Below are 7,979 nucleotides of genomic sequence, written 5' to 3'. Positions count from 1 at the left end.
AGTCGCCCCGGCAGGACGCCTCCCCTTCACCCAGCTTCACCCCACATCCCTACTTCTGGCTTCGCTTTTCTGGCCTCTTCTGTTACAGACAGAAGAAGGGAAGTATGGCCAGGGGAGAAGATCCTTTCCAAACTCGCCGCCTCGGAAAGCTCTCTCCCGTCCTGTAACCGTCCATCGGGCTCCTTCTGAACTCCCTAAAATGAACCTTTTCAGAACCAAATTTCGGTTCTTCACTCCTTCCAGGAACTTATGAAATTGTACTCACATCGCACACTCTTTCTCACCAAATCAGTTCTGCCTTCTCTGAACTTCTTAATGAGCCTCAGTTTCTGCCTCCCTAACCCCCTACTAGGAGAAGGCAATGGCACCCCACTCCAGTACTCTTGCCTGGAAAATCCCATGGACGGAGGAGCCTGGAAGGCTGCAGTCCATGGGGTCGCTGAGGGTCGGACATGACTGAAGTGACTTAGCAGCAGCAGCATCAACCCCCTCAGTTCAGTTCAGTTCAGTTCAGTCGCTCAATTCCATTCCCATCAGCTCTGCCAAAGAAATAATTGCTAAAGCAAGATCTTCTTTCTTTGGGGCCCTAGGAATTACACAAACACTTCTGCTTTGCCAGGACTTTCTGAATCTGTGCCTTTTGCTTTGCTCTGGATTTCTGCCCTATTCCCCACCAACTCCTAAACTCCCAGGAACTTCCAAGTTTCTTCTGCCTGGTCCCACTGCATTATAGACTGTCTTTTTAAACCACCCTTTACCTGGCACTATTCTCTTCCTGAGCATCCCTCATCAACTCTAAGTTGACCAAAATTTATTCCTATTCACTGTGACCAAAGTTGTTCTGAACCTTTATCCTCTCAGAAAGTATTAAGATTTTTGTTAGTATTTACTCCAACCTTTCCTATTTTTGACACTGGTTCCCCATTTCTCTTTCTATGGATAAGCCTCGGCAAAGTCTTTCCAGGGAATATTTATCACTAATGAGGAGTTCAGATTTCAAACTTGTTTTTTCCCATTTTCCTAATACTCAATTTCCATCAGAAAATGCTATCATTATTTATAATTTGCCTGTCTAATGTGAAGAATTTAAAGGCCCTGAAAGTGTGGATGGTTGCAGAACATTGTGATTGTAATTAATGCTACTGAATTGTACACTTAAAAATGGTAAAAATGGTAAATTTTTTGTGAAGTATGTTTTATTACAATTAAAAAGTACAAGAAAAACTTCCATAAGATTTTTTTATATATCAAAAAAGAGAAAGATCTATGCTTTCTTATTAAATAACTAGCAAAATTGTCTGGTTCCTAGTCCTAACATGTTGTTTTGTTTTTTTTTCCCTGTCCTGTAAGCTGTACTGGTATCTCCTCTCATCTATTTCCATTTCAAATGAAACACACCTTATAGATTTAAATTATCACATAATGGCCCTCAACTCCAAAACTGAGTCCAGGTCCAAGATGGAAAGTTTATACACATGATAACTGACAAGTCTAGTGACTTTAAATAGCCAATTATTTCTTCTCTACTCAGCTGGCTACTCTATTAAACTACTCAACCTACAAATGTTGCTACACACAACTCTCAGAGATCTTACCCAACCTTAGAATTTTAAATTATTCTTGCCTGGAAAATCCCATGGACAGAGGCGCCTGGTGGGCTACAGTCCATGGGATCTTAACCCACTACCATAAGAGTTTTAAATAGCATTTACAGGTTGATGGGGCTTCCCCTGTGGTTCAGCTGATAAAGAATCCACCTGCAATGTGGGATACCTGGGTTCGATCCCCAGGTTGGTTAGATCCCTGGAGAAGGAAATGACAACCCACTTCAGTACTCTTGCCTGGAGAAATCCATGGACAGAGGAGTGGGACAGGCTGCAGTCCATGGAATCGCAAAGAGTCGGACATGACTGTGTGACTTTCAATTTTTATAGGTTGATGACTCCCAATCTCCAGCCCTTCCCACTCACTCTCCAACTGTATTGATTCATATTTCCCATTTCACCACTTGTTTATCTAATTGGCATCTATTTGCCACTGGTGGTGTTTTAACACTAAGTCATGTCCAACTCTTGCGACCCTATGGACTGTAGCCTGCCGGGCTCCTCTGTCTATGGGATTTCCCAGGCCAGAATACTAAAGTGTGTTGCCCTTTCCTTCTCCAGGGCATCTTCCTGACCCAGGAATCCAACCCAGGTCTCCTGCATTGCAGGAGATCTCTTGCACTGCCCGCAGGTTCTTTACTGACTGAGCCACCATATTCAAAACTAAATTCCTCATCTTTCTTCTCAAACATGCTATACGTGCAACCTTTCCTCATTTCATTAAATCACAACTCCATTGTCAGTCCATAAAGCTTGACTAATTTCCTAAATAATCTCCCTACTTTCTATTGCTTCCTACTGTCTATTCCCAAGGTGGCAATCAAATCAGTTTTTTAAAACCTAAAGCATATCTTGTCACATCGTATCCCAAAACCCTTTGGTGGCTTCCCATATCACTTGGGGAATTCCTACAATGGTTTACTGTTATGTCTCTGACCTCAATGCCTAGAACTTCCTTCAGTTACACTGGCTTCTTTGTTCCTCATAAATACCTGGCATGCCTCTCCCAGGGCTTTGCACAAGCTGTTATTTCTACCTGTACGTCTTTACCCCTAGATATTCCATGTAACTTCCTCCAATCTCCTGCTTCAGATTCTATACATATGTAAGCTTGTCAACCTCCAGGTCTTGTTTTTGCTGACTGTATACAGCTTCTCCATCTTTGGCTACCTCTGTTTCATCCACTATGCTGAAGCCTTTGACTGTGTGGGTCATAACAAACTGTGGAAAGTTCTTAAAGAGACAGGAATACCAGACCGTCTTAACTGGAGAAAATTGTGTGCCAGTCAAGAAGCAACAGTTAGAACCCTGTATGGAACTGCTTGGTTGAGGATTGAGAAAGAAGTATGATAGGACTGTCTGTTGTCACCCTGTTTATTTAACCTATATGCTGAGCACATCATAGGAAATGCTCAGCTGAATGAGTTACAAGGGGGGAATCAAGATAGGCATGAGAAACATCAGCAACCTCAGATATGCAGATAATACCACTCTAGAGGCAGAAAGTGAAGAGGAACTAAAGAACCTCTTGATGAGGGTGAAGGAGGAGAGTGAAAAATTTAGCTTAAAACTATTAGTAAAACTAAGATTATGACATCTGGCCCCATTACTTCATGGCAAATAGAAGGGGAAAGGTGGAAGCAGTGACAAGATTTTCTCTTCTTGGGCTCTAAAATCACTGCAGATGGTGACTGCAGCCATGAAATCAGAAGATGATTGCTTCTTGGCAGGAAAGCTATAACAAACCTATATGGTGTGTTGAAAAGCAGAGACATCACTCTCCCAACAAAAGTGCATAAAGTCAAGGCAATGGTCTTCCCAGTAGTCACGTACAGTTGTGAGAGTTGGACTGTAAAGAAGGCAGAGCGCCAAAGAATTCATGCCTTCGAACTGTGGTGCTGGAGAAGCCTCCTGAGAACCCTTTGGACAGCAAGGAGATAAACCAGTCAATCTTAAAGGAAATCAACCCTGAATACTCATTGGAAGGACTGATGCTGAAGCTAAGTAAGTAAGTGAAGTTGCTCAGTTGTGTCCGACTCTTTGCGGCCCCATGGACTGTAGCCTACCAGACTCCTCCGTCCATGGGATTTTCCAGGCAAGAGTACTGGAGCGGGTTGCCATTTTCTTCTCCAGGGGATCTTCCCAACCCAGGGATTGAACCTGGGTCTCCCGCATTGTAGGCAGACGCTTTACCACCTGAGCCACCAGGGAAGTTGGAAGGACTGATGCTGAAGCTAAAGCTCCAGTATTTTGGTCGCCTGATGCAAACAGCCAGCTCATTGGAAAAGTCTCTAATGCTGGGAAAAATTGAGGGCAGAAGGAAAAGAGGGCATCAGAGCATGAGATGGCTGGATGACATCACTGGTACAATGCACATGAACTTGGCCAAACTCTGGGAGAAGGTGAGGGACAGAGAGGCCTGGCATGCTGCAGTCCATTGGGTCGCAAAGAGTTGGACACGACTAGGAGACTGAACAGCTAGCTTCTCAAGGAGGCTCTTCCTAATTGTAATATTTAAAATTACTACCCACTTCACCCTCTCCCATACCAAAACTCATTCTCTTCTTTTCCTTTTCAATATAATCACACTAGGACCACAGCCTTGTCTAACTCAATGAAACTAAGCCATGCCTGTGGGGCAACCCAAGACGGGGGGGTCATGGTGGAGAGGTCTGACAGATTGTGGTCCACTGGAGAAGGGAATGGCAAACCACTTCAGTATTCTTGCCTTGAGAACCCCATGAACAGTATGAAAAGGCAAAATGATAGGATACTGAAAGAGGTACTCCCCAGGTCAGTAGGTGCCCAATATGCTACTGGAGGTCAGTGGAGAAATAACTCCAGAAAGAATGAAGGGTTGGAGCCAAAGCAAAAACAATATCCAGCGGTGGATGTGACTGGTGATAGAAGCAAGGCCTGATGCTGTAAAGAGCAATATTGCATAGGAACCTGGAATGTCAGGTCCATGAATCAAGGCAAATTGGAAGTGGTCAAATAGGAGATGGAAGAGTGAACGTTGACATTCTAGGAACCAGCAAACTAAAATGGACTGGAATGGGTGAATTTAACTCAGATGACCATTATATCTACTACTGCAGGCAAGAATCCCTAAGAAGAAATGGAGTAGCCATCATGGTCAACAGAAGAGTCCGAAATGCAGTACTTGGATGCAATCTCAAAAACAACAGAATGATCTCTGTTCGTTTCCAAGGCAAACCATTCAATATCACAGTAATCCAAGTCTATGCCCCAACCAGTAACGCTGAAGAAGCTGAAGTTGAACAGTTCTATGAAGACCTACAAGACCTTTTAGAACTAACACCCCAAAAAGATGTCCTTTTCATTATAGGGGACTGGAATGCAAAAGTAAGAAGTCAAGAAGCACCTGGAGTAACAGGCAAATTTGGCCTGGGAATATGGAATGAAGCAGGGCAAAGACTAATAGAGTTTTGCCAAGAAAATGCACTGGTCATAGCAAACACCCTCTTCCAACAACACAAGAGAAGACTCTACACATGGACATCACCAGATGGTCAACACCGAAATCAGATTGATTATATTCTCTGCAGCAAAAGATGGAGAAGCTCTATACAATCAACAAAAACAAGACCAGGAGCTGACTGTGGCTCAGATCATGAACTCCTTATTACCAAATTAAGACTCAAATTGAAGAAAACAGGGAAAACCAGTAGACCATCAGGTATGACTTCAATCAAATCCCTTATGATTATTCAGTGGAAGTGAGAAATAGATTTAAGGGCCTAGATCTGATAGATAGAGTGCCTGATGAACTATGGACGGAGGTTTGTGACATTGTACAGGAGACAGGGATCAAGACCATCCCCATGGAAAAGAAATGCAAAAAAGCAAAATGGCTGTCTGGGGAAGCCTTACAAATAGCTGTGAAAAGAAGAGAAGTGAAAAGCCAAGGAGAAAAGGAAAGATATAAGCACCTGAATGCAGAGTTTCAAAGAACAGCAAGAAGAGATAAGAAAGCCTTCTTCAGTGATCAATGGAAAGAAATAGAGGAAAACAACAGAATGGGAAAGATTAGAGATCTCTTCAAGAAAATTAGAGATACCAAGGGAATATTTCATGCAAAGATGGGCTCGATAAAGGACAGAAATTGTCTGGACCTAACAAAAGCAGAAGATGTTAAGAAGAGATGGCAAGAATATACAGAAGAACTGTACAAAAAGGATCTTCATGACCCAGACAATCACGATGGTGTGATCACTCATCTAGAGCCAGACATCCTGGAATGTGAAGTCAAGTGGGCCTTCGAAGGCATCACTACGAACAAAGCTAGTGGAGGTGATGGAATTCCAGTAGAGTTATTTCAAATCCTGAAAGATGATGCTGTGAAAGTGCTGCACTCAATACGCCAGCCAATTTGGAAAACTCAGCAGTGGCCACAGGACTGGAAAAGGTCAGTTTTCATTCCAATCCCAAAGAAAGGCAATGCCAAAGAATGCTCAAACTACCGCACAATTGCACTCATCTCACACACTAGTGAAGTAATGCTCAAAATTCTCCAAGCCAGGCTTCAGCAATACGTGAACCGTGAACTTCCTGATGTTCAAGCTGGTTTAAGAAAAGGCAGAGGAACCAGAGATCAAATTGCCAACATCCGTTGGATCATGGAAAAAGCAAGAGAGTTCCAGAAAAACATCTATTTCTGCTTTATTGACTATGCCAAAGCCTTTGACTGTGTGGATCACAATAAACTGTGGAAAATTCTTCAAGAGATGGGAATACCACACCACCTGACCTGCCTCTTGAGAAATCTGTATGCAGGTCAGGAAGCAACAGTTAGAACTGGACATGGAACAACAGACTGGTTCCAACTAGGAAAAGGAGTATGTCAAGGCTGTATATTGTCACCCTGCTTATTTAACTTATATGCAGAGTACATCATGAGAAACGCTGGACTGGAAGAAACACAAGCTGGAATCAAGATTGCCGGGAGAAATATCAATAACCTCAGATATGCAGATGACACCACCCTTATGGCAGAAAGTGAAGAGGAACTAAAAAGCCTCTTGATGAAAGTAAAAGAGGAGAGTGAAAAAGTTGGCTTAAAGCTCAACAGTCAGAAAACGAAGATCATGGTATCCAGTCCCATCACTCCATGGGAAATAGATGGGGAAACAGTGGAAACAGTGTCAGACTTTATTTTGGGGGGCTCCAAAATCACTGCAGATGGTGATTGCAGCCATGAAATTCAAAGACACTTACTCCTTGGAAGAAAAGTTATGACCAACCTAGATAGCATATTCAAAAGCAGAGACATTATTTTGCTGACTAAGGTCCATCTAGTCAAGGCTATGGTTTCTTCTGTGGTCATGTATGGATGTGAGAGTTGGACTGTGAAGAAGGCTGAGCGCCGAAGAATTGATGCTTTTGAACTGTGGTGTTGGAGAAGACTCTTGAGAGTCCCTTGGACTGCAAGGAGATCCAACCAGTCCATTCTAAAGGAGATCAACCTGGGGATTTCTTTGGAAGGAATGATGCTAAAGCTGAAACTCCAGTACTCTGGACACCTCATGCGAAGAGTTGACTCATTGGAGAAGACTTTGATGCTGGGAGGGATTGGAGGCAGGAGGAGAAGGGGACGACCGAGGATGAGATGGCTGGATGGCATCACTGACTCGATGGTCGCAAGTCTAAGTGAACTCCGGGAGTTGGTGATGGACAGGGAGGCCTGGCGTGCTGCGATTCATGGGGTTACAAAGAGTCAGACACGACTGAGCGACTGAACTGAACTGAACTGAACTGAACCCACTTCACCCTCACCTCTACCAAAACTCATTCTCTTCTTTTCCTTTTTTAAGATGAAAAGGAAAGAGTGGCTTTATTACTTTTCCAAGTAAAGGGGGAACATAGTAGGCTAGTGCCTCGAGGACTGTGCCTCCATCCCCGGTGAGGATATGTGTCAGTTGCTCAGTCATATCCAACTCTTAGTGACCCTATATGCTATAGCCCGCCAGGCTCCTGCGTCCATGGGGATTCTCCAGGCAAGAATACTGGAGTGGGTTGCTATGCCCTTCTCCAGGGGACCTTCCCAACGCAGGGATTGAACCAGGGTCTCCTACATTGCAGGAGGATCCTTTACTTTTTGAGCCACCATGGAAGCCTAGGTAGAGATTATATAGTCAGGCAAGGGTATGTGATAAGGATCAAGGCAGTAACAGTCTTCATTCCTTCTTCTGCAAAGTTTCAAAGGGGTGAGGTTGCTGACAAGATTAAGATGTGTGCAGTGCTGGCTGGATCTCCTTAATCTTGATGAACCTCTCTGGTCCCTTTAATCTTGCCTCAGGTGGTTTCCTGGCTGCTTCTCCTTTGATTCCCAACTGTTCTGCCCTTAGGAACTCA

The 7,979-nt window shown here is 43.7% G+C and overlaps 1 non-coding gene across 1 annotated transcript; it reads right to left on the bottom strand.

The window, feature by feature from the left end:
- Positions 1-3,743: 3,743 nt before the first annotated feature.
- On the bottom strand, positions 3,744-3,815 carry TRNAC-ACA (transfer RNA cysteine (anticodon ACA)). Its single transcript has one exon. It is a non-coding gene; the product is annotated as a tRNA-Cys (tRNA).
- Positions 3,816-7,979: the final 4,164 nt, after the last annotated feature.

The sequence above is a fragment of the Budorcas taxicolor genome, chromosome 5 (genome assembly GCF_023091745.1).
Source record: "Budorcas taxicolor isolate Tak-1 chromosome 5, Takin1.1, whole genome shotgun sequence".
Classification (NCBI taxonomy): domain Eukaryota; kingdom Metazoa; phylum Chordata; class Mammalia; order Artiodactyla; family Bovidae; genus Budorcas; species Budorcas taxicolor.
The sequence above is the reverse complement of the archived record's forward strand: the minus strand, read 5'-3'. Positions and strand labels throughout refer to the sequence as shown.